The 25,461-nt window shown below is 39.4% G+C and overlaps 1 protein-coding gene across 1 annotated transcript in view; it reads right to left on the bottom strand.

Moving 5' to 3' along the window:
- Positions 1-15,927, bottom strand: part of LOC122972905 (cadherin-18) — an 88,950-nt gene extending 73,023 nt beyond the window's left edge. Inside the window, exon 1 of the mRNA XM_044340321.1 lies at positions 15,651-15,927. The gene's annotated coding sequence lies outside the window, so the exon portion shown is untranslated. The remainder of the gene's footprint in view (positions 1-15,650) is intronic.
- Between the last annotated feature and the right edge of the window lie 9,534 nt (positions 15,928-25,461).

The following is a 25,461-nucleotide window of genomic DNA, read 5'->3' as shown; positions in this document are numbered from 1 at the left end:
CTGACAACAAAGAGTTTTCATGAATCATTTAAGTCATTCATCATTATATTACAGACTCTCAAATCTGAGCATTTTGTTGGTTTCCTTTGTTATTGTTTTTCATTAAATTTTTCATTGAATTAAATACTTTTGCTTTTTGGACTGTTGGTCAGTAAAAGCAAGCAATTGGAGGATGCCATGTTGGGCTCTGGGAACTTGGGATGGGTGTTTTTTGACATTTTATAGACAAAATAATTGATCACTTAATCAAAATGAACTAGTCAGTAATGAGCATATTAACTAGTAGCATCCATAACTCAAAACTTCTCCTGCAGAGCCGCTGGATCATTCCCTTCCTTCTTCCCAACACCCCCAGTGGTATAATCAATCTTTTCTTACGTTTTTTTTTTTTAGTATTGGTCTGTGGCTTGGACACCATAGGCAGACAGAAATACTGTGTTTCCATCTCCTGTTTTATTCATGGACACAGGAAATCTCAATTGCAGGGAATCAACTAGTCATGTAAACAATTTAAATTAAATAAGACCTTAGCCGGAATACAGCCAACACTTCTCGCACGTAACCACAGCCGCTGATGACACTGCAGCATGTGAAACACTTAAATAGGCAGGAAGATAAAATGAGAGACAACGAGAGAGAGAGAGAGGGAGAGAGATGTTGAGAAAGCAACAGAGATGCGCCTCAATTCAGCCCGGCAGAGAGGGAGAACAGGCTCCTGTCGCCTGCCACTAATAGCTAATGTTTTGGGCTCCTGCTGAGAGCTCACCCACTGCATTCAATTTCACAGCATCAGCTTTCTGTCGATGTCAAACACCAGATAGCAGAAGACCGGGGTGGGTCAAAACACATATCACTGAACCACTGTTCTATCCTCAGAACAAAGATGGCCAGTCAGAGAGAGAGACCACCACAGCCAAAGAGACTCTTGACTTTTCACCTCACCTGAAAGTGTATAAAACATTTTCCACTCATTTATAGGAGCTGGTTGGCTGCCTGTAGTCTCGGGCGATGTTAACTGAGCTGAGGTAAGCAAACGAGAAGGTTCAAGTGAGTACAGTACGACATAAACAGCAGAGGAGAGAATTAGTGACGCAGCAATATGCATTTATGTGAAATTAGACTGTATACTAACTGAACACTGTCGTGAAAGGATCCTGAATTTATTTATTTTCCTTTGTTGTTCCTGCTGAATAAGAATGTGCTCTCTCCATGAACCTGTTATAATAAAAGCTAAAATGGAAGCCAACTATAAAAAATGTATTTGGCATAATAGATGCAATATGTAGTTTAGTCTCTTGTCAAAAACAATCATTATGACTTTATTTTTTACAGCATGTGGCTTTATAAATATATTTTGTGCAGACTGTAAGAGAGAGAGGTGGCAGAATTTGATTTAGTGTACATATTTATGTATATACTATATATTTACATGTGTAAGTTCATCCAACTCTAACTTTGTTATCACTGCATTTCATCTAACAACGATATTTAATATCTATTTTTAAGTTGTCCCCATGGACTGTTACAAATTTGGCTCATTAAACTGTTTAACTGGTACCTCAAGAACCTGTGTTACATTGTGATTATAAGCACTTGTAGACTGAATTATCTAGGTTACAATTGCTGTATATTGCAATTCAGTGACAGTAATAACAGCCACTTTTGTCAGAACTGCAAAAAAAAACACATTTCATTGATCTGTACCTGTTCTAAAAATAAGTGCTTTTTGCCTGGAGTCTATTGGGTGATTTGACCCAGCTCATTGTTTGTGAAAGGAAGCAGATTAGTCTGATCAGCTTCACAAGTGGGGCAATCCTCTGAATGTGCGGCACACCCTGGAGGTTCCACGAAATTGGAGGAGACAAATAGGTTGGAGAGAGGTGCCAGTGATTCAGAGGTTTAGCCAAGCAGACAAGTATTTCCACAATGCCATCTTATTACAAAACACATAGGGAATCATGGCTGAATGAATTGTTTTAGTTGTACGTTTCCTACATAAAGAATCTGAGCTTGTGTACCCTTTTTCCATGCAGCTCCGTCTTAGGTTTTGTGAGATATTTTTATACCATTGTGTTTGTTAGCACCACCGACTCCTGATGTTATGAAGATTCTGTCCAGACAGCCACATAAAATAGTGTTCACAGATGTAAACTGTTCTGAAATATCACACTTGTCTACTGCTGGCCATTGAGCAGCTCTGAGCACCTCCCTGGAGAGTTATTTCTAAATCCGAAAAACGCCCTGAGATTCAGACCAGCAACCCCACATGGCCACACATTTACTTCTATAACCTTCATACTGCCCAAGTCCAAAGTTAAATACACTCATCTTCATAAATCTATCTCATTTCCAGCTCATTCACACTACAATAATACTGCTTGTACTGAAAAGTCACACAAAGTCTATATCAATTTGAGTAGTTTTTTCAGGAGAAAATGATTGACATTTTTCTCTCTCATAGCTGACTCAAGCACATGTTCCAACACCTGCAAGAATATGACTTTGATCACATTACGTAACCCGGGGATGGTCGGCAGAAAACAACCCCAAGATCATCTAATAATCATGACCCTGCTCTATGGATAACACTTCCCTCGCCTCTTCTTCTTGTCAAACCGAGATCTGAAGATCTGAGAATAAACTCTCTTTCTTCTTGCCTAGTGATGAGGGTGAGAGTAATCTAGTTTTATGGCTACAGACAGTCAGACTGTCCAAGAAACATTTTAAATCAAGGTGTAGCCATGAAATAAAGCAAAAAAACACACTTGGCTGTCAGACACTAAGAGTATAAGAACAGTTAAAGCCCACCTTGTAAACAGTCTAGGAATTACAGAACACTAAACCTACAATTAAGCATCTGAAGCTTGAAAATATGACATATTGTAAAAATTAATCCACCTATTTTCTCTCTCTTGTATACATACAAATCGAAGAAACATAACAGACAAATGGTCCAACCTCATATTTCATTTCTTTTTCCAACACTTGTGGGTAATTAAAAGCAATAAGCAGCAGGTTTTTAAACACAGATTAGGCCTGAAGGTAATTAGGCCCATTGCAGTAATGACTCCCACTGAGTCAAATGGGCAGGATGGTGTGTCAGTCACCCCCTCCCACTATGTCTCCCAAAGTCAACAGCGACTTGTCCTTCCAGTACACTACCCTCCAAACGCCATCTGTCCTAACCCTCAGCTTTGATTACCTCAAAACCGAAACACACCATCCTCTTCACACTGCTCGGCGAGGCAAAGGTTGCCGTGATGAGAGCAGGAAGCCTCTGATGGTCTCATCTCCTCATGTTTACATGCCAAGTTAAACAACCTTAATTATCTTTGAAGGAGTTCTTTCACATTTTTTTTTTTTTTTTTCTTGGTGTCAAATTAGAAAACATGCCTGCACTCGTCAACCTCACTATATGTTGTTTGGCTGCTTAATGAGAGCTGGGTGGAAGATGGAAAATGTCCCATCTGTTGTGTGTTTAATGGCAGGTTTCTTGAGCTCTCATCATACAGCGTGAGTGCCAGGATGGAGCAGACAGCACCCATCTGCTGGCCACTGCAGGGAAAAAACACAGTTTTTCAACTGGCATCATCATCATCTCTCACCACTCTCACTGCAGCGCTGCTGCACAACATCCAGACAAGGGTAGTGGATGTAGTAGCCCTACATCAAAGCATTTGCCAGAAGACTGAAATGCTGAAATTTGTGATTGTTTTCAGCGTCAGTTAATCTGTTGATTATTTTTTTCTAATAAACCAATTAATTGTTTAGTCTATAAAAAGTTAGCAAATACTAAAATAATGCTAACAGAGCCAAAGGTGACATCTACAAATGGCTTGTTTTATTTGACCAACAGTCTACAACAATACAAAACAGAGAAAATCAGGAAATCCCCCATGTTGAAGCTGGAACTACTCTATTTTTTTGGCTTATCTGCTATTTAAATGACTTCATGAATTATCAAAATTGTTGGTTCTTAATTTTCTGTCAATTTCCTGTTTTGGGCAACATGGCAAATCATCCTCACAATAGTAATGAGAATTCCCCATTATCAGTTCACTGCATATAATAATATGGCACATGCATGCAAATCACAAATAGGAGCATCAAACTAACTTTTATGCATCACATGAGGCAAAACTCTTCATACAGTATGTGTGAGATGATAAACTTAAATAACTAGTTGTATTAGTTTTACAGCTTGCTCAAATCTGTAGAATGATGACATAAGATCATCAACTACAGTCAAGAAACCATCATGTTTAAATTTCTTGTTTTGCCCAACCAGCAGTTTAAAACTTAAAAAGGCATCCTGTAGAGTTTTTGACCACTATTAATGCTATTGGGCATGCTATCTGTTGGTATCTCATGTCTATGTCCTGCCAATAGTTTCACACTATTACGCTGATCAACAGTTATGGTGGAGTGGAGTCAAGAAATGGTGGAATGCACCAGCTAAGGCAGAAAATAAGTCTGCTATCAATCCAACATGGCTGTAAACCATGTTAATTTCAATTTCTGCCAAAATACATTCAACAAGTTTATCAGAAGCTGGTAGAAGCAAATGATTGGCATATTGGCTTCAGAAATGATTATTCTACTATCAAATTGTTCCTGCTTAAGTTCCTGTCCATCGACTAAGCATTTCAGCACTACTTCAATGAGCTTGTAGTGCTTTTGGGATTTAAAACATCCTGTGGCAAATAGAACAAGAGAAGAAGACACAAAGTGGATTCAGAATGGAAATGTATTCATATAACCTACAGTACTGGGTTCTCTTCATGTCTGAGAAGTCTAAATTCGGGTTGAGGCTACTAGAGTTTGACGGGCTTCACCATTTCACACATGCTAAAACACACAGAGCAGGTAGGTTTTACAACTAGGAGAGGGCCCCTGTGCTCTCATCCACAAAGTAGAGCTGAGGCTATTCGCATTAGCATTTCATACACAGATAAGCTTGCTTTCTCGCTGCCAGGTAGATTCCCTCATGAGAGGATGAAGTGTGAGAGATTTGGGGGTTTCGCAGATGCTCACCACACTGCTTTTCAAGTGCCCACAGAGACTCGTGGGTGGGGTGGGGGTGGGGGTAGGGGGGGGGGGCAGCAAGAGACTAATATGCCACATCATAGTCCAAGAAAAGAATAAGCTGGTGATGTAGACGGCACAGACAGAGATAGGGAGGAGTAGTTGGAGGGGAGTGTTTACAGTATGCTGTGTGGACTGGAGAGACTGATGTTTTCATGCTGATGCTTTTTTTCTTTTTTACATCACTAGCGTGGACGCTTGAATTCACACTATTGTTCTTCAAAGCTTTATTTATCATTCCTCTGTATGTTTTTCAATCACCAACTACTTCTGTATACTTGCACCTGCAGAAACCATTAAAATATATATAATAGTGTATGACTTACTGTTTGTGTGTAACTGGTTACCAAAATTTTAAATGCACTGAGCGGGGCATAACTCTTGGATGCTAAATTCGATTGCAACAGAATTTAGGAATGTTGTACGCACAGCCACGCTGCACAAGTGTGTAACATTTGATACAGTTCTACCCACAGGGGGAGCTTCTGTTATATTATAACATGATATTTCTACAATTCTGTTGTCTTTAATGAAATGAAACTTGGTACACAAGTTCTCCATGAGAATATACACAGCATGGCACCAACAGTCCAACCTTGTGACCATAAGTGAAACACTACCAGACTACTTATTAACTACCATATCTCTTAAATGTAATATTCCATGGTAACCAAATTCAGCAAAGTTGTACAGATGGGCAAGTCTGTAGCGTTTGATATAACTTCACCTGTAGGTGGCGCTAGTAGATTTTAAAAAATTGCTGCTGGAGCAGCAGCTTGCAGTGGCAGCAGCAGTAGTGTGTATTGTGCAGAATGTTTATTCCATGCAATTAATACTTTCTTTCTAACTACTTATGACAGTACAGAAGGTTTATTCCAACCAAACACAACTTTTGTTTGCAGGTCTCAGCTCTTTAAGCTAATTCCTTTTTTTGTCCCAAAGTGTTTAGCAATTCAGTTCATCTGTCTGCTATCTATACAAATAATTTCTGCCTTCAGCCTTTTCAGGCAATTCATGTCAATTTCCAGCTTTTACAGTATTACAGTTTAGCTTTCAGCAATTTTTCTGTCTTTTATCAACTCTCAGCTTCTGTAGGTAATGCAGTTCAACTTCCAGTTCTGCCAGTTTTACATTTTTCAGCTTTAAGGTTTTTCAGCAGTGCAGCGCAATGCATTTGGGCTTTCAGCTTTTTCAAACAAAATTAATTTCAGATATCTGCGTCTTTCAGCAATGCTTTGTGATTTATTGAAAAATGAGAATCATGACTTTCTCACTCAGAACTGAGATTATGATTTTTCTCATATTCATTCCTCATCATCACCAGTGGGATTTCCTTGATTCTGACACATTTAGTTCTAATGATTGCTGTTCCCCTGAGGCTTTTCGTGCACTGTGCCTCTTCTCAGTTTCACACTGAGACATTAATTCAGGAGATCTCTGCCTGTGTGTAAGCATCAAATGGTGTAATGCAGATTGTCACTTGTTGATGGGACTTAAAGAATAAACTTAACACTAAATCCATTTCTTTCAGATAGTAAATTAGTATTTCTGTTAACTCTATAGTGTTCTTTGCAATGGAAGTTTTTTTTTTTGTTTTATTTGTTTGTTTCCAGAGGAAAATTGAGTAATGCTGTCTTCCTCCTCTGCAACTATCTACTATTTTTTTGATTAATCAGTCAATTGTTTGGTCTAAAAATTAAAAAAAAAAAATGTAAAATTGGTCTGCAAATAGGGAAAATACCCATTCCAGAGCCCATAGTGACATCTTCAAATGTCTTGTTTTTTTCCAACCAACAGACCAAAACCCCAAGATATTCATGCCTCATGCTAAAATGGGATGTTTGGTGCTTTACGAGAAAGCATGAGCACTTTGTTTGCACTTTGCTTGATGTAAATACTACAGTGCAATATTTCTGTCATGTAATGAGCTTGTATGGTCATGATTCAAAATCAAAATACATTCTTTTTTAGACTGGCATAAACTTTAATAAACACTAGTTTTGGCATCAGTTGGATGTCAAGCTTGAAATTAGGTTCTTGGCATAGCTTCTCGACTTGTTTCGGTGCATTGAGATTCATTTCAATACATGGAGAGCTGTCTGACACTTTGGCACATGGTTTGACAGTTTGGCAACAGTGCGCGAGCTCACAAGCCCAGTCCTTGGGGCGAGGAAGTGGGCAGATGCTGCTACAAAGTGAATGGTTCAATCACAGTTATGGAGACGGTTGTAAGAAAACCTACTTACACACTACACAGCTCAGCTGGAACATTAATAGCAATGGTGGCAATGGAGTATTCAGTATGGACTGACTGTATGAATGGCAGGACAAAGCAGGGATGTGTTTTGTTCAAAACTTGGTATCTCCAAATGGGAAATAGAGCAGAGTTGCTTGTTCACATCATTCTTTTTCCTTTTCCGATACACATGCCATCTACATGTCTACACAGATAACATTTCAACTTTAAGAATCTATTAAGCTTGTTTATAAAACTCAAAACTGTTGAATTCAACCTTACGTAGAGGTATTGAAGCGATATTAAAATTCTAGTTGTCATCTTAAGTCTAGTGGACAGCCCCCCGCGGCTCGCCTCTCATCCACCTCAGATCTGTGAATCAGTAGGGACACCCTATCCATCTCCCCCTCTCACTCTCACTCTCATAAAGCGTTGGCATGGTCCAATTAACATCTCTCTCACATTTCCACGACTCGCCATTGCACGTGAAGGGTGAGCAGGTCTGACAGGCGCACAGCACACTAATGTTTTATCAGTGCCATACATCAGGGTTTCTCTTTGCACTGTGACACTGACAGCTAACTAACGTGACTCTCCTTTCCTCTCTGTCAGGATACTACATGGCTTTTGAGTTATAAAACACTGAGAGCAGTATCTTAAAAAGGTAGTAAATGTGACATCTCTTAACAGTGAACATGATAAACAATTTATATAGAGCTTCACTTGAAAATGCTGTACATTACTCTAATGAAACCATTTGGTTCCATTAAAACATAGGGAAATGTAATGTTTTCTCATTTGCACAAGTGGGTAATTTGTTTTTTAGACTTATTCTAACAAATATGTAGCACACTGGGTGCTTTTTCAGATGTTTTTGTAACATTCTCCAGTAAAACTGATGTCATAATGACCGGGTTGCTACAGAAACTATCCTGTCTCCAGATGTTTAATCTCAGCAGTGTCCATCATCAGTCTCATATTCTGCTAAATTCTCCTCCAGCAAGATGCAGAATGCCTACCAGTTTATTCTGTGTTCTTTGTTGAGTGTTAAAGTGTTAGTAAAATGCCTAAAGCTTAGAATGTAAATCTAGAGAGGGATAATATGATAAAGAATGTGCCCAGGTGAATAAAACAGGCTTTCCCTTGAAGAAGCTGAAACCTCCCGAATGAGACCAAAAGGCATACCCACCATCCCGATGCTTTTAAGCAGAGAACAAAATAAAATACTTGCAGGCAGCCCCCAGGATCCCGACTGAAACGCGCAGCGATTACATAATGACAGTTCATCCTTAAGAGCTATTTAAAAAAGGGAAAGTCTCTGAGCAAACACTCACAAATGTGACATGGAAATCCAACTCCCCCCTAATAGTGCATTAACTATTCATGCAGCATATTGGCAATCAAATGGCTCTGTTTTCACAGGCTGCAAAGACATTCTTCCCATAAAACACTGGACAAATATGCAGACAGAGAATATTCTCATCTGCATCCCACTGCAGTGGAAGATTTTTCTCTCTTACATCACACTTTGAAGCATGGGCACTTTTATTACCTACTTTAAATGCACTGAAAATCAGCTTCCTGCCAAACCTGATTTGCGGTGTTCATTTATTGGTTTGTATTTTATGATGTTTATTATGTTGCATTTTTAGTTTTACCTACTATGCTCAATATGACTCAACCCAAAGCTTCTCTATGCCGTGTAGGATAGAGCAATGCTTCAATTAAATCATTTAATGACCATGTGTTACACATATTGCAATGAGAGAAGGTGTTTTGTGCTGTTTGGAGAGTTGTGACCGCCCCCGGCTGACTGTTAAGAGGAGTGCAAATTGTGATTTGTGTAAGCGTTGAGTAAATTTCAAGACTTCCAGGGGTTTTATGAGGCAGTCTATGTATTCATCAATTTCTTTTAACCATTTAGGAACACTGTCACTATATTTTTGTGAAGTCAGAATCACAACGCCTTGATGCAATGGCCTTAAATATACTTTGCCATGATCAGACTTAAGACTTCTTTTCATAGTGTCGAGTGTTCTTTAAGGAAATGCTTTTCTGCCCATTTATCACTAACAGTGAGAGCAGGAGATGAATCACTCTAATGTTGCTTTCACCTATACTGAAGAAACCCAAAGTGCAATAATGTCAACGTGATGCAGAATGCTCTGTGTGCCACTATAAGCAATGGAAGTCTAAATTACAAGAAGTAAAGGTCAGATGACAGAATATCCAGAACTGTGAGTTAGAAGAACAGTTGCTGAAACTTTCTCTACCTAATCATATATTGAAGCTGGTGTTTTTGGTTTAAATCAATAAATCAAGACAACTGTTTTTTTTTTTTTAGTTTTTTTCTAATTGACTTCTGTTCTCCTCAAAGCCTCCAAGTGTGATCTTTCCCAGAATGAAAACCATGTAGTTAAACCCACCCAGCTAGCTGATCACTTCATGGAAAACAGCTTCTGCCTCTTACCATCTGTCTCCTGATTGGCTATTGGCCACCATCTTTGTCCGGTAGACTATTTTAGTCTCTGAAACGACATAATCTGTAAGTTGTGCTGGCAACGGTCCAATGACCAAAAGTCTGACATTTATTTCACTTTAGTTATTTATTTATTCATTTATTTATTACACTGTCACATTTTTGGACAGGGATTGGCTGTTTGTCTTAATGATGGGATTGAATGACAACAATGCAAAATTCCCAATTGGAATAATGGTACAGAAAGAATTTCAAGGCAAAGAAAATGCTGAGGACTGAATCATCCAATATTTAGATTTAATTTGACCAACAAAGAAAATGTCATCATTGGCAGACAATGCTGTGTGTTTTGTTTGACAACCAGAATATCTGTCAATAATATCTACAGTATTTGGATGAGTATGATTGTAACAAGTTCACTTTATTGAGAATTGGGTAACAGACAATAGCAGCAGCAGACAGGATCTGTCAAAGCATGATCAGTGTGGGAAGTTTTAACTAGAATGAGTTTAACTGGACACCAGGTCACGTGGAACATAATATTATAAATGATGGCAGAGTTTCCAACAGATATGAACGTCCATATCATTGAATATTTGAAGGACCAGTGTGTAGGATTTATGGCAACTAGCAGCAAGGTTGCAGATTGCAATCAATTGAATACCCCTCCCCTCCCATACATGTAGGAGAACCTACAGTAGCTGCAAAACTTGTGAAGAACACAAAAGGCCCTCTCTGTAGCCAGTGTTTAGTTTGTCCATTCTGGGCTACTGTAGAAACATGGCGGGCTCCGTGGAAGAAGACCCACTCACAATGTAGATATAAAGGGCTCATTCTAAGGTAATAAAAACACAACAATTCTTATTTTCAGGTGAGTATACACAAATTAAAACGTACGTATGAATATTATATTCCATTTCTGCCACATCCATTTCGCTAGATGTCACTAAATTCTACACACTGCACCTTTAAGTCTTTAATGGCAACGCACAGCAGTTGTTATACATTTATACTAGTCCCTCAGAGATACTGTAAGATAAATAATGCTTTTCTATCAGGATACAAATGATGAACATCTACAGGTAGATGGAAGTAGCAATCAGATTCCATATGTGAGATTTTTTTTTTCTGTTGTTGCAAACGTGGTGCAAATATTTTTTTTTTAGAAACAACTACTGTAATTTGTCAAACAGTAAAGGTGTCATATGAATGTTGCTTCTTTTAACTTTGACTAGGGTGGAGCTATTTATTTCCCCCTGTCAGCTCTGCTCATGCTAGCTATCTTTTTCCTCTTCAACCTCCAATTGAGTGACTGCTGCTGTCAGGGATACAATCTTTACAGCATGTTTAATGTTCAATATGAGAACTCATTTTTGTGCGTTTCTGTGTATACATTCCCATCAGGGCAGAATGACTGATAAGAAATTTAATGACAAAATTCCATGCCTCATTTATCTCTTGAATCCACATAAAAAAAAAAAACATCACAGCGCAGCATTAGAAACAGGGGATTATTTTACCTTGTCGCGCCCTGGATTTAGAAGATTGCAACACTGACAGCACTGATCAACACTTGCCTTTTCAAAGCTACCATTCTTACTTTCAGAAAACCTCTACATTGCCAGTCTTGTTTGGCAGACAGACTCACTGAATGACCACTTTTTGTTTGCTATCTGTGTAGAGACTGTGAATGTTTTGGAGAAAAAGCATGATTCATCCTTTGAATGGCCCTTTGACTGTGCAGTTGGAACAATAATCCACTGTTCTCTTTTCTTCCTGTCTGGTCCGTTAATGATATGATTGAAAACATTATGGTGGCCATCACACTGTAGCTATGTGGGGTGAACCATTTCTGCATGGACCATGAATCCTTGATGGACCTTGCATGCTTTTTGACTCGGCACAATCAATCTTCCATAAAGTTTGGGGACTTGAAAGAAACAGATTTTTTTCATTTTTAATGGTAAAATCTGTGCAGCAGAGGCAGAGATATCCTGATTTGTAATCTCTACTATGGGTCAAAAACACTGCAATTTCCATACTTCCACTCAGTAGCATATTTGATTAGGTCCTCCGTGCCTGGTACATCTTTCAAACACTACACCTCTAGGTTCTAATAGAGACAATCGATTACAAGTTTTAAGTTTCCAAGCCCAAGTTAGGTTATTTTTTCAGACTTAAGAAACCTTCCTCCAGAGCCAGAAAATACATTATATAGTACAACTGTTTTCACAGACTTAAGTAGAATTCATGTCGAGTACACCTTTTAAATTTTTGTTAACATACATGGGCATACATTATTCGTGGTGGTGGACCACTTGTTAAACTTTATTGATCAAACAACAGTTCAAAATTGAGCCTTAGCAGAGTGTTTTGTAGGTAGCAGTGGATTGATCAGTGGTGCATTAAGCTGAAGTGCTGTAACCATATACGATATGAAATACTTTATTAATCCCCCACGAGGGAAACTGAGTGCCACCATACATATAGGACAGACAACAGGTGAGACAACAGGGAAAAGGCATACACATCTCAAGGCAGTACAATATAAGGGGAGAGGACAGCGCCATAATAAATAGTGTAAACATCAATGTGACTGTATTGGTATATGTTAGTGGTTATATATGACATCAACATCAACATATTCAAGGACACTAACATCACCACAATCCTCAGTACAACCACCATCCCAGTCATCAACATCACATCATCATCGTCATCATCAACAGTGACAGTCAACGACAATGTTCATTAAAAATCTTCACCGCAGCAGGTACAAAGGACTTCCTGAATCTCTCTGAAGAGCATAACAAGCCTGTCACTAGCAGAGCTCTTCAGCTCGCTAAAGACATATACATAGTTTTTACAATATTGTTTAGCATGTGATCTAAAATTGGTCCTAGTTTGAGAAATTATTATTTTATGTTGTGTTGCAACTTGCACCATTCTGAGCAATGTGCATGGTTTAAGATGTCTCCTCTGCTGCAAGCACACTGTAATGAATGACTGATAACTGCACAATTGTTCACACTTGAGTTGACACAACACTTCAGGGTAGGGTTTGTGTAACTGGTGTCAAATCAGGGATTTCAGTGATTAACATGTGCAGTTTGGCCTTTTGTGCAGATATTATCATGTCTGCATCATTCACAAAGCGTGCTTTTTCAAAAACCAGTAAAGTAAAATGGACATTTCCTCTGAGTCGCTGTCTTCAGTGAGATTAATAAGGTTGTAATTAGCTCTGTGCCCTTTTCAAACAAGGAAACATCCATGAGGCTGGGCAAACATGCATACTAGTATATCAACAAAGTGTCTAATACAGGGTAGTAGGGCCACGTTTGTCCTTTCAGAGCTATCATACAGGTTATAGTGGGAAACTCCATCTTTTTTTTTCTATGAGGAAAGCCTACGAGTCACTGATAGGAGGAGAAACTGGAAATCAAAACCTCCCACATAGGTTCAAAGATCATTAGGTTTGATTATTGCTAAGACAATATGGATTTGTTTAGCCATATTGTGGTATTGAGCAAATCCAATTCATTGTAGAGCTGAGATGATCACTACATTTTTTGATTAGCTAGAAAATTATCTGTCACAATTCCAGTTATGTGAGATTTAAGCCATTTATCAAGTTAAAAAGAATTGTTTTTTTCCCTCACTTTGAGGTTTGGTGGTTTTTTTCTCTTGCTTTCAGTCAGACTGACCAAGCAATTTCAGTGCCTCACTTTCACCAATCACAAGTTCATTCATCAACACATAAAAGAAATGAAGAAAAAAAAAATCACTAGTTGAAGCCCCAGTTGCATGTTCATCCATCCCTTTTTAAAACACAGTTGTTGTTTTGTTTGTCAGTGCAGCTGGTGGGCTATATTTTGCATATGCTGCCGTGCTATTCCAGACTGTTCCACTTGCCAGATTAAATTGAACAATTTCATGACTAATACATGTCAAATTCAAGCACCAACTGTTACGCCTCTTTTGGAACTCAGTCATCTACCTCATTTTAAAGAGATGATAGCCAGACCACTTTAAAGCTAAAACATAACACGTTGTGGCTTTTAACTTAACACTGCTTGCCTCTGTAACTGCTTTAGTAGCTGTGACTTTTTTTTTTGTAAATTCACAGTTTAGGTCAGTGGTCATGTGGTGCTCCACTTATATTTTTCAAACTGGCACATTTCAAATAGGAGGAAAGTGAGTGATAATGGGTTGTATAATTACCAGAGACAGAAAATATTGACATGATGAATGGATGTTCAACAGCAGGCGTTCTAAAGCTAATAACTTAAGCGCACAACATGCAGGCCTGTAATGCATATCACATGTGGTATCGAATCTTAAATCACCGAGTTCCTCATGTCTAGCCCTGAGTGATCGATTAGTTGGTTGACAGAAAACAAATTAACGTCAAGTTCAATGGTTTCAGTCATTTACAAAGCAAAAATGCAATACACCTGCTGATTTCAGCTCCTCAAACATGAGGGTCTGCTGTTTTTGTAATGTTGGTCCAACAAAACCAGCCATTTTTTTGCTTGTGTTTTTTTCCCCCCACATTTTATAGTCTGAATTGACTGAAAAGATAACTGACAGCATAACAGACAGTGAACATAATTGTAATAACAAATGGAATAAATGTAATAATAACAAATATGATTTGTTGCAGCCCTAGTCCATAAAGATTTATACTGTATGCTGTTAAAAAAAGACTGTTTCAGTGAAGCAGACGCTACCCCCTCCCTTCCCCCAAAGCACAGTTTTTCTGATCATACATGTACATAATATTTTTATGTTTCCTGCATGAAAGTCAGACATCTAAATTCCTCCCACTGTGTAGCCATTCTGTCAAGTATTCAGCTACAGTCTAGAAGAAACAGCATCATCTACAGTTTTTATTTGTTTTTGTTTTTTTTCTTCCCAGACACTGTTGCCCCACAACATTCTACTGGTTCATATCACACTTGCCATATTTTTTCTTCAAACATTTGCAAACACACCAGAGAGGTGAGCACCTTGAAATAAAAAAAAAAAAATGCAATGCTTAAAACTGGCAGCCATACAATTCTCCCTGTGCTCACCAGAAGCCAATCAATGCAACATTAACAGGGACAGCTAAGCATCTGGCACTTGGCTCACGCGTCTCCCTACACATGACTGTCAAAGCATTTAGATAATTCAGATGACTGAGGCATCCACTTAAAACGCGTGTTGTTCTGTTTCTTCTTGTTTTTTTTTTCTTCTTCTCTCCCTATACAGACAGATTGGATCTGGTGCGGAAAGAGAAGCCTCGACTCATGGAGAGGGCTGCAGTCAATGAGTGGACTCCTGTTTCCTGCAGTGCGCGTAAATGTCAGTCTGGCTACACTGGTGCGGCACACACATCAGAGGGATCGGATGCTCCAACTCCCACTCTGTTATAACAGCCTGTCTATCATTCATAAATAACTCCACCGAGGCGCTGTGTGCAACAACACCCCAGGAGAAAACACTGAGGCGGCGGGAGCCAAACACACACTCATTGTAGCGAAGATGACTGGGAGAAAGTGCGCACTCTTCTTCTTTTTTCCACTCATGTCTGTTTCTTTAGTGCCCATTTCACGGGGCGCAATTGCAAATGCGCACACAGTCAAAACTCACCGCTTATAAGCGCGCGCGCACACATGCCCTCGCTGCTTGTACGCGCGTGCGGAACACCAAGACTCCTATTTCTTTAGTTATTTCAAACACAACATGGTATAGACTGTCTGTGGCACACGCCGGCGCCACACACAGTCACGCGCACAGGTGCAAATGTAAAACTCTAATGTGCGGGATAACAGTGCAAAGCCAGACAAACTTATTTCTCTCTCTTACCTGTTCTCGTGCGTTCCCCTGAACACGCATGACGGTTGATTAAAAGCGAAAAAGTTTGAGTTTGTTCCTCATTTTCTCCTTCCCTCCGTCTCTCTTTCAGTTTCCTCCCCCTACCGCTGCTATCCTCTCCAGAGCAGAGCTTGACTGCACGGCTTGCGGAGAGCCGATACTCTCTCTTTTTTTTTTTTTCCTCGTGTGTGTGTGTGTGTGTGTGTGTGTATGTGTGTGTGCGGGCGACGGGACGAGCGAGCCGAGCCCGTGCGTGTGTGCGCATCTCTCAGCCGAAGCATCCTCCAATCCTGCCCGGCTACTGCGGCAGCTCAGGCCGAGGAAGGCGCTTGATTGGTCGGTTTTCAGATCAATCCACGGCTGTCAGACTCGGACCGGCCTCTCTGTGCTTCCCCATACCTCTCTCTCTCTCTCTCTCTCTCCTCCTCTGCTACTCTCTTTCTCTGTTAACACGTGATTATATAAGATAGTGATCGGGAAGCGATACGTTATCCCTGTCTCATTTTCTTGCACACACACATACGCACACACAGGTCTGGAAATGGCCTACCTTCCCGGATTGTCCCAGTAGGATACAGAGCGTCAACAGTGAAGAAAACTGTGCAGGACAAGAGAGAGCTGCACTTTAAAACAACAACATAGATATGTTTTACCACTTAATAACCTAATAATAAAGTAACAAAGCGTTAAATCCATCATCTGATTATCATTTTGTTATAATTTCCCTGTGGAAATATGTGTAAAATACTCACTATCATCTAATAAACTGCCAGTATGCCAAAGTGAGCAAGTTATTTTGATTTCCATTTACACCTGCAGTTTCATTTTAAAAGCACTAGAGACTCTGGATCAAACTCCGGGCAGCAAATCACACTGACATTCAGACCTGTGGGTGCTGCAGACAGAGTGTTGCACTGATTTTCTCATTTTAGCAGAAAAACTGGAGATAAGTGTTTTCGTGTATTCAAAAGCCTTTCAGTCCCAGCCAACTGTTCAGTGAACTCTACACAGCACACATGTTGCTGCCACAAGAAAATGCAAGGAGAGGTTATAGCCGATGATGACAGCTCGTTTTGCTTGTAAGGACGAGATATATTAATATGTCGACTGATAGCATCATACACTGATTGGTCCCTGTAAATCCGAACCGAATGCCAGAGCTCTGCTGGAACTGATAGGGGTAAATAGAGTGCAGATATCCAGACATGAAGGCTTGCAGAGCTAGACTGAAATAATGGACAACTTATCAAAATATGAAACGTGGCAGTATATTTTGATGTGTACATGTCTTGAACAAGGGAAGGACTTGTTTTTTATGCAATGGTGCTTCAATATTCAGCTTAAAAAAGTCAAGATCTAAAAAATAATGAACATGTTTGAGGCACAAAATAATGGGGCCGAAAAAAAATTCATCCATCAATCATCCATTGATCGGGGCCTGTCCTCCCGAAGAAAAACAACACTGTATATTGTAATGTCAGTCACTAAAAATGACCTATAGTTATGTTTGAGTGACGCCCTCTAGCAGACGTAGTCATTATGACCTTTAGAAGTGACGCAGTTCAGATGACGTCTATATAAGGTGACGAATCTCCATATTCAGAGGTGGCCGAGCCCAAAGGAAGACTGCCAGGCTTTGAAGCCAATTTGACAAGTGACCAAACCATGTAATTACAACTTCCGGGTCCGACAGGGGCCCATAAAGCTTTTTTTCCCTGCACACAATCATGGGAAAAGAAGTGGCTGTAAAACGGTGAATATATTTTTTTAAGCATCCCCACCTCCATGATATGATTCATTTTACTATCAGAATTTGATCCATTCAGTCTGATAACATTTGGGAAGTCTAGAAGAGCCACACGATTGATTGTTTTTTTTCCCACCACTCAAGTTAGTGGAGCACTAAACCGGAAGTTAGCCAGTTCAGACCGTGGAAGTCTCCAGTGAGCATGCGGTTGGGAGGCGGGGTTAAAAAAAACACTAGTGTGCTTGCTCTATGGGCCCCACAATGCAGAAGATCATACGTTCATAATGCGGAGGCTGAAACCTTTTTGGCTTCATGTTCCACTGGGCAACTTTCATAGGAATGAACGGGGCCCTACCTCCAACGCTATACCCAGCTCTCTTAAAACATCCATGGAGGTGGCGGGTTGGGTGGCTGGATATGACTTAGTGGACTTTGCTGCCATGACAATAAAGGTTGCCTAACTTTAAGGAAGTAGTGACTTTAACCCACACCACGTTTCAAGTGATCATTTTAACCCAAACCATGATCTTTCCCTAACCCTAACCAAATGTTTTTTGTGCCTAAACCTTACCCACAGCACTATCACACCATAAAACATCATAATTCTTTAACTGTGATGTGTAATGGTTTTGGAAAGCACAGACAAATGACGCTGTCCTGCCGATTACTGCCGATAGAGGCTTCGGATTACAAAACACTCTGATGGGTTGTTCTGGAGTACATGGTCAAACAACCTCTGTGGTTGTTTAATTCGGAGGACTTGATTTGATTTCCATCTTCCCACCAAAAACCCACACCTTCAGGATTGATGGAGCGACACTCTGCCTTCATCTGTGTTTTTCTGTTATTTTCCTAAATGAAGATGGAGATCAGATCCTGTTTCAAAGGTTTAAAATATTCACACATATTCAGGCATAACTAGTCTAACATTGAAACACAAGAAAGAAAAACATTAAGCATCTTTTAGCTTCTCATGGTTAAAATTGAAGTCATAAGAAGGTGAGTGTTACTTTCATCCTCCAGAATCTTAATGGCGCCATTAGCAAAGCATGGCTACCAATTACTCCAGAAAGTTTAGGAGAGTTGGGAGAGTGAGGTCAACATCTAAGTAATGAAATTCAGGAAACACAGTATGAAGATTCATAAAGTTTAATTTGCCCATTTTGGTTTTGCCTAAGAAGAAAAAAAATCAGTGTAGCTTTCAATAGTTAAGAAGAAAATTTTGCATACCATTTTGGGCTTTAGGGGTCCAGAGAAAGGAACGAGTCTGTGCATGTACTCCAACATAACTTTACCAGAGAATGCTTTGAGCACAAATGCTCTTTATCAGGTAGAACTTAACACTGAAATGTACACTCATAAAGACATTACTATAGTATTACTATATGGATGAACATAAGGACAGTTGCTACTGAAATATGTAGGAGTACAGTATTTAAATAGATCAGTCGATTTCAATTTGATGTTGAACAGTTTTCCATTTTCATTTCCTGTAATTGCAAACATCCTTTCTTTGTCTGTCAACTTTAAATATCAACATTTATTGCCGTATAAAGCTATATATGACAAAAGATGAAACATTTCCTGAAACAAATCTATAAGCTTTGCTGAGAAGATAAAACAGATGCCCTAAACTGTCCGGTTTTTCTGACACTGCCGTATCCGTGCTACCACCCATCCCACTAAATTTACACTCCTGCCTACAAAGCTTCTGTTTACAGACAACAGGGTGCATCAGTAGTCGGCTGATGCTTTGAGATGCATAAGTGATGCGCTGAGCGTTCAATAAAGGATGACGTTTTGTTTTGAGCCGTGTTTGGAAATGCTTTGCGCTGCTCTCTGAAATTCAAAGCTGTATCTGCAACCGTGTATGCATCTGTAAAAACACTTTCCTACTCAAGTGTCTACACATCTGGTGATACTGACAGGCTGTTGCTAGGGTCTGTTCCCCCCGGGGCATTCTGATGATGTTCAGTGTCTGTCCATAATCTGACCAGGGATTGAATGCACAGACCTGCAATAATAGCAGAGACACGCACAAGGTGTCCAAACCTCGTTTTTAACAACACAATATGTTTATCTTCAGGCTAAAACATAGAGATGTCAATATCAGTCACAATACTGTGCTGTATAGAGACTAAACTTACTGTACTTTGGCACAATTAAGCAATATAAAAAATGCTAAGAAATTATATCTAATTGTTCTCTAAACCTCAAAATATTATTTAAAAAACAAAACCCAATTTATCCCCAATACACTATGTCAAGTGTACCCACTTTTGGCATAGCATCTTCTCATAAAATTAGCCAAACTTATTATATTCTGGCACATAAACTTCTACATTTCAGTAGTCGTTAGGAAAGTCTCCTATTCCAACAGTTGCCTCAGTGTCTAAACTCAGGTCTCTCAACATTATCATCTACCGTTGCACCTGACAGCAGAAAATCTATTCCTGACCACACATCTCCGGTCAGCCGCAAAAAACAAAATTTCAGAATAGACAAGAAATACCCTCCACTGACAATTATCCCATGGTATGACTGACTAGTTGCTTTACTTTACATCAACTTTATCGTTAACTCTGCCGCTGAAACAAACACCATTCTTATAAGAAACTAAACTTCAAAAATATCTGATGCAGTAATGATGCAATGATGGTATCATTAGCGTTGATTCGCAATAAATATGTCCTGATGGAGAAAGTATCATATCAGGAAACCTAGTTGTGTATTATTGCTGATAGAACCTCTAATCTAAAAGGAAATAATGAAATCAAACACAACTCAAGTAACCTCTATTTCTCTTTGATGCACCAATAACCTACAGCAGATACTGTCAGACGTGGAATATTTTCCTGTTCTTCCACAAAACATTAACAGTGTTTTAAAAACACATTCTGTTTTTACCTTCGATTCTTCTGTGCGTGACACTTCACAGCTTGGCGACATTCTCCTATATTGTGGTTTGAAAATACAATCACCTCCTGCAACCGGCACTCCTGAGCCTGGCTGCACTGTGTTTCCCGGGTTTCAAAGCCCAATTACACTACTTTGAAACTCTTTTTTCGGCAGGGCACGCTCAGTTTCTCTACTTTCACTCTTTCCTTCTTTTTGTTTCTGTCAATCAATTAGTCCGTCTGTCAGTCATTCACTCTCTCTCTCTCTCTCTCTACCTCTCTCTCCCTTCTGCACAAACACACTTACACATTGCTCAGGTAGCCTTGGGCCAGCTGTTGAGCCTGCCTATGAGTTAAGCCATGCGTTTGCTCTCTCTAGATCCAAAGGGAAACTTAATGAATAATGAACGGAGCAGTGAAAGGGGCAGGTGGGGGTGGGGGATGAGGCACAAGAGAGACAGAGAGAGAGGGATAGAAGCCCTTCAGGACCAGGACACGATGGAGAGATGGAGGGAGGGCAACTTGTTAGTGTTCACCCATCAATTAGGCCACAGAGGAGACATCAAGAGAATAGAGGGTGATGCGTCATGGATGAGGGGCGGAGGAGGAGGGGGGTCTATAAACTAAAGAGTGTGCTCACTGAGGAGACAGATTAGGCATCGGAGACGAGGAGGCGAGCAGCGAGATGAGAGTCAGAAGGAAGTGGACATGGAGAGGAAGGGGGTCTCAAAGACGTCAGCAGCTCCTCAGCACACTGCCTCCAGCATCATCTATCATCCAGGCCTAGTTCTTCCTGCCAGCACAACTATGTCTCTGGTTCACATCCAGGGTTGGCATGCTGCTTCAAAATCACTCTAAAGTGGATATGTTCTGTGTATTTTTTTTTTTTTAAAGTAATGACTCTCTGCACTTGTCTGCAGACTGCAGACAAGTGTTTTCATTCTTAGCACTAAAAGAAAAGAAACTCACACTTCCTGAGATGTTAAGTCTGGATATGATCTCTCTCAGAAATGAGAATGTCATAAGTACCTGGTTTAAGTGAGTACTGGTGTCTTTTCTTTATTCTCATCATCTAGTTTGTTCCTCTTCTTGAAATTATTGCTAGTGGTGTCTGTACAAAATCTGAAGAAGCTGTTTCCTTCTATTCATTTTAGTACTTTGTGAAAAATGATCCCTATCTCAGAAATTTAGATGATTCAGCAATGAATCATTTACAGCATATCCACCGGCAATGTTCAATGCCAATATAGGTCAACCCTGTATCCTAGAAATTATATGTATACATATATATATATATATATACGTACAGTACATATAATTATCAACATAATGAGCATATCAGAATGTTTACTGACAATACAATAATTACTCTACAGATAGCCAATGAAATATCTGCTTGCAGTGACTACAGCATTATTAAACTTTTTAATTGTTATGTTTAGGCACTTTCGACACTTGGTCAAGGTCATAGAAAGTTCGTGGTCTTGGTTTAATGCAGAAAAACTATGATACCTAAAGTAAACCACACGTGGGAGTCAGGATGCAAACCCCGGTCTCCGATGTCACATTCTTCGTACGCCATCTCTCTTCTGTGCGATACAAAAAGGTAGCACTTCCTCCATTAAAAAATGTTACTAGGGAACATAATCCAGGCAGTGATTATGCATAATTGGGAAAACAAATTAGTACCAATAATTAACTAGTATTAAATTCTAAGACAGGGTTGCAGCAGGGTGCAATTCATGTGGCCTGCTACGAATAAGGATGTGACAGTTAAGTGGTGGATGGGAACTAATGCTGACTTTTTTCAATCTTGACCATGATCTTTCTCCTGATCTTCCTTCCTGACCAAGCATTTTTGTAGCCTAACAATAACTACTCTGCTAAACACACTGCAGGAGTTGTTGTTTTTTTTTTAATGTGGTGATAATTAAACTTTCTAAAACATTTCATGTAATACAAGGTTGCAAATTACTCATTATCAAAGTTCTGAACTGAATAATAAACAATAGTTTTTCACTTCATGTTCATAGTTTTATCCTCCTGTTACTGATTGTGCACTCTTTCTAAGATGAGTGCATGCTTCCACATATCTCTCACTGACTCAGAAAATATTGTAAAAATCTTTGATTGGGTGTTCGAGTTTAGGGCGGCTTATTGTGCTTGCTGATAAAATGACCTGCATGCACTCTGTCTGGGAAGTCTCAGTCTTTGTGTATTATTCTACCAGACACTGTGCAACAATTTCTTGCCTGTAGCCACCGGCACTGAAGTGACACAACAACTGTTTATTTAGATTCAAAGCAGAGATATCTAATTGCCTGAAACCTCACATTATGGCGTGAGGCCACAGCTCCATCATTATATTGTATGTCGATAAGATCAAAGAGGGCTTACCAGACTCTGGGCTTCATCCAGAAACATTGCATTAGGCAGACTATGAAGATGTACGTGTCACGGAGGAAAAAAAAACCCCTGTACAGTATCAAACGGAGACAAATGCACTAATGGCTGATATCCCCTTGTGACTGCATCACAGTCGTCTTCCTGTCAATTACCTGACACCGTTGCCTTACATACTTGAATGTTCTCCTGTTTTTCTTTCATTAGCAGGAACATTTCATTTCAATCTGGGGTTGATACTGTTGATTTAATATAAAGTAGAAATATATATAGCATGGATTTCAAAGTGAGTTAAACTTGTAGAAAAACAGGCTATAAGTGTGTATGATGATGGTAGAACATGCGTGGATTTATTAATGAGGGCCTGGAGAACATCCAGGCACATATATGAGTGTGAAACTCTGTAAACACCAATGCTTCTCCCTAATGACAAGCTTCACAGTGCTTTAATGGTTACTTGAGTATTGATCCAGAGGGCCATTTCTCTGCATGATGTCTATTTCCCTGACGGGTTTTTAATGACAGGTCCGTAAATCATTTTGCCAAGGGGGCTAATTGCTGAAGAGCCTTTAACAATACATTAAGATTACAATGTGTTCCCTGGACAAGTTTGCAAGCGATTAACTTGTGAGGACATTTTTGCGGCGTACTGAATCGCCAGTGTGGGTTTTTAAAAAAAAAAAAAAAAAACACAGAGGTGCACAAGCTGGTTCTGTGGACCCTCCATATAAGAGACATTGGACAATTAATCACAGCTAAGCAAAACTGAGGGATTATGCACTTGAGTGAATCTCATTTCAAGCTGCTGGTTCGGGTGGGTGTGTGCATGGGAACTGTTGGGGACACAGACAAATGGTGGAGGCAGCGAGCTCTGCTGGAGCTGGGAGACACATATCAGCGGGGTAGGACTGGGAATTTGTTTGCTTCCTGCAACACATCTAATTTATATGTGGTTGACGAGCATCAAGGTTACACTGTTCGCTGCCATTAAAAATCCATATACCACTCTTCCCTCTGTGGACAATACTGTGAGTACTGTTACCCCTGAGCACTTACCCAGCCAAAACAAATTGCTGCTCAGGAATCAAACAAATAGTTGTTTTTTTGCTACCGACTGCAAAAACATATTGTTTCCTCGTTAGAATGCATCAAATGTCTTGGTGAAGAATATGCAGCCTCTCAAAGGTAACGATACCCTGCCTCATGCACGATGGTTTATGCAGTAGTTATGAACACTGAGAGTTCCTAAAGTTTACATTTTAGGAAATTTGCTGCAAGTGGGTAGGGTTTACACAATTTTTAAAGGACTATTGATGAAGAAAGACTTCATATTTCAGTGTTTCTAACTTAATGCATGAGTGAATGGAAAAAAAAAATTGTGATGGAAAAGTGATGGAAAAAAAACAACACACAGCGGTTTTCGTATTCCCATCCCACACTTTATATTGTCATTAATTATAAATTCACAAGATCTGATTTACAATACAAACACAGGCACTGCTGGGTGAAAAGAAGGGAGAATGTCAAGAGTCAATATGTTTTACACAAGAAGAAGTTTAGAAGCAGCTGATTTACATCCAGAGAAAAGAGTGAAAACTGAAAGTAACTGTGGATCACATCTGACGTGAAATATTATCTGTATAATTGGAAATATATAAAAAAAAAAAGAACAAAAACAACTGAACAAAAAAAATCAATGTTATGATAGAACAGAATCATTGACTTTCAAATCCACGTTTCTATGCACTCGTGTATCGACTGGCACCATGTGGCTCAGTTCTGTTGCTCTGAGTGATGACTAAACACAGGAAGCGGTGTGAGTAGAGAGGCACTGTCAAGAGTTATAACTCCTAATGGGCCGAGTGCACTCTGACTGAATGATGGAGCAGCTGCTAATGAAAACAAGAGGTAGAATTACAGAAGTGGGTCAAGACATTTCAATCCAAACCAAAGTATGGGAAACTCCAATCTCTTTCAAATGAATAGTTGATTAGTTTAGACTAAGGCTTTAACAAACAGCTTCTTTCATCATTGATTATTTTGTTGGTTTTTAAAAGAAGCAAATTTAGTCTGTAATATTTCTAAAAAAATATGGAAAAATGCAACCCTGTCTCCTCAAAATCTAGTTTATCTAGCATTATACATTATTATTTCAAAGTAACATAATGCCACCTGAATTATGTTTTTTATTAACATAAGGAACATTGTTTATGAATAGTCTGCAATGTGACAGCATATTACTGCTGAACACATTGGCTCATGGCAACAGATGCATTATATCAATGTGTATATGGTTCTGTTTTGGGGAAAGAAAGATTTGGCTGATTATTGAGCAAAATTGTCAATGACACTCTTTCATATTAACCAAAATCACCATATTTCCCAACAAGTCCTTCAAGTTAAATGACAAATTGCTTGTAACTGCCCCCAACGATGGCAAAGTGTTTCGTGATCTGACACCTAGATTGGAAGGACATAATTTCTCAGTGCCTTCCAAATTCGTAAAAATCACTGTTACATTGTTTTTTTCCGATGTGACACCTCTGTGATTAAGGTTCGGTGAGAAAACCACTTGGTTAGGGGTAGGGAAACGTGGTTTGGGTTAAAATGACTTCTTCGTTAAGGAAATATGGGTCTGTCCTCCCAAGAAAGACAACATCATCAATCATTTCAGCAAATAGCCAATTATTACATATTTCTGAACTATGCTCAGTGATATTGCGTTAAACAATTGATTTATGCTAATTCATTTATG

This window comes from Thunnus albacares, chromosome 21 (genome assembly GCF_914725855.1).
Source record: "Thunnus albacares chromosome 21, fThuAlb1.1, whole genome shotgun sequence".
Lineage (NCBI taxonomy): Eukaryota > Metazoa > Chordata > Actinopteri > Scombriformes > Scombridae > Thunnus > Thunnus albacares.
This window is presented reverse-complemented; position numbering and strand designations above follow the sequence as displayed.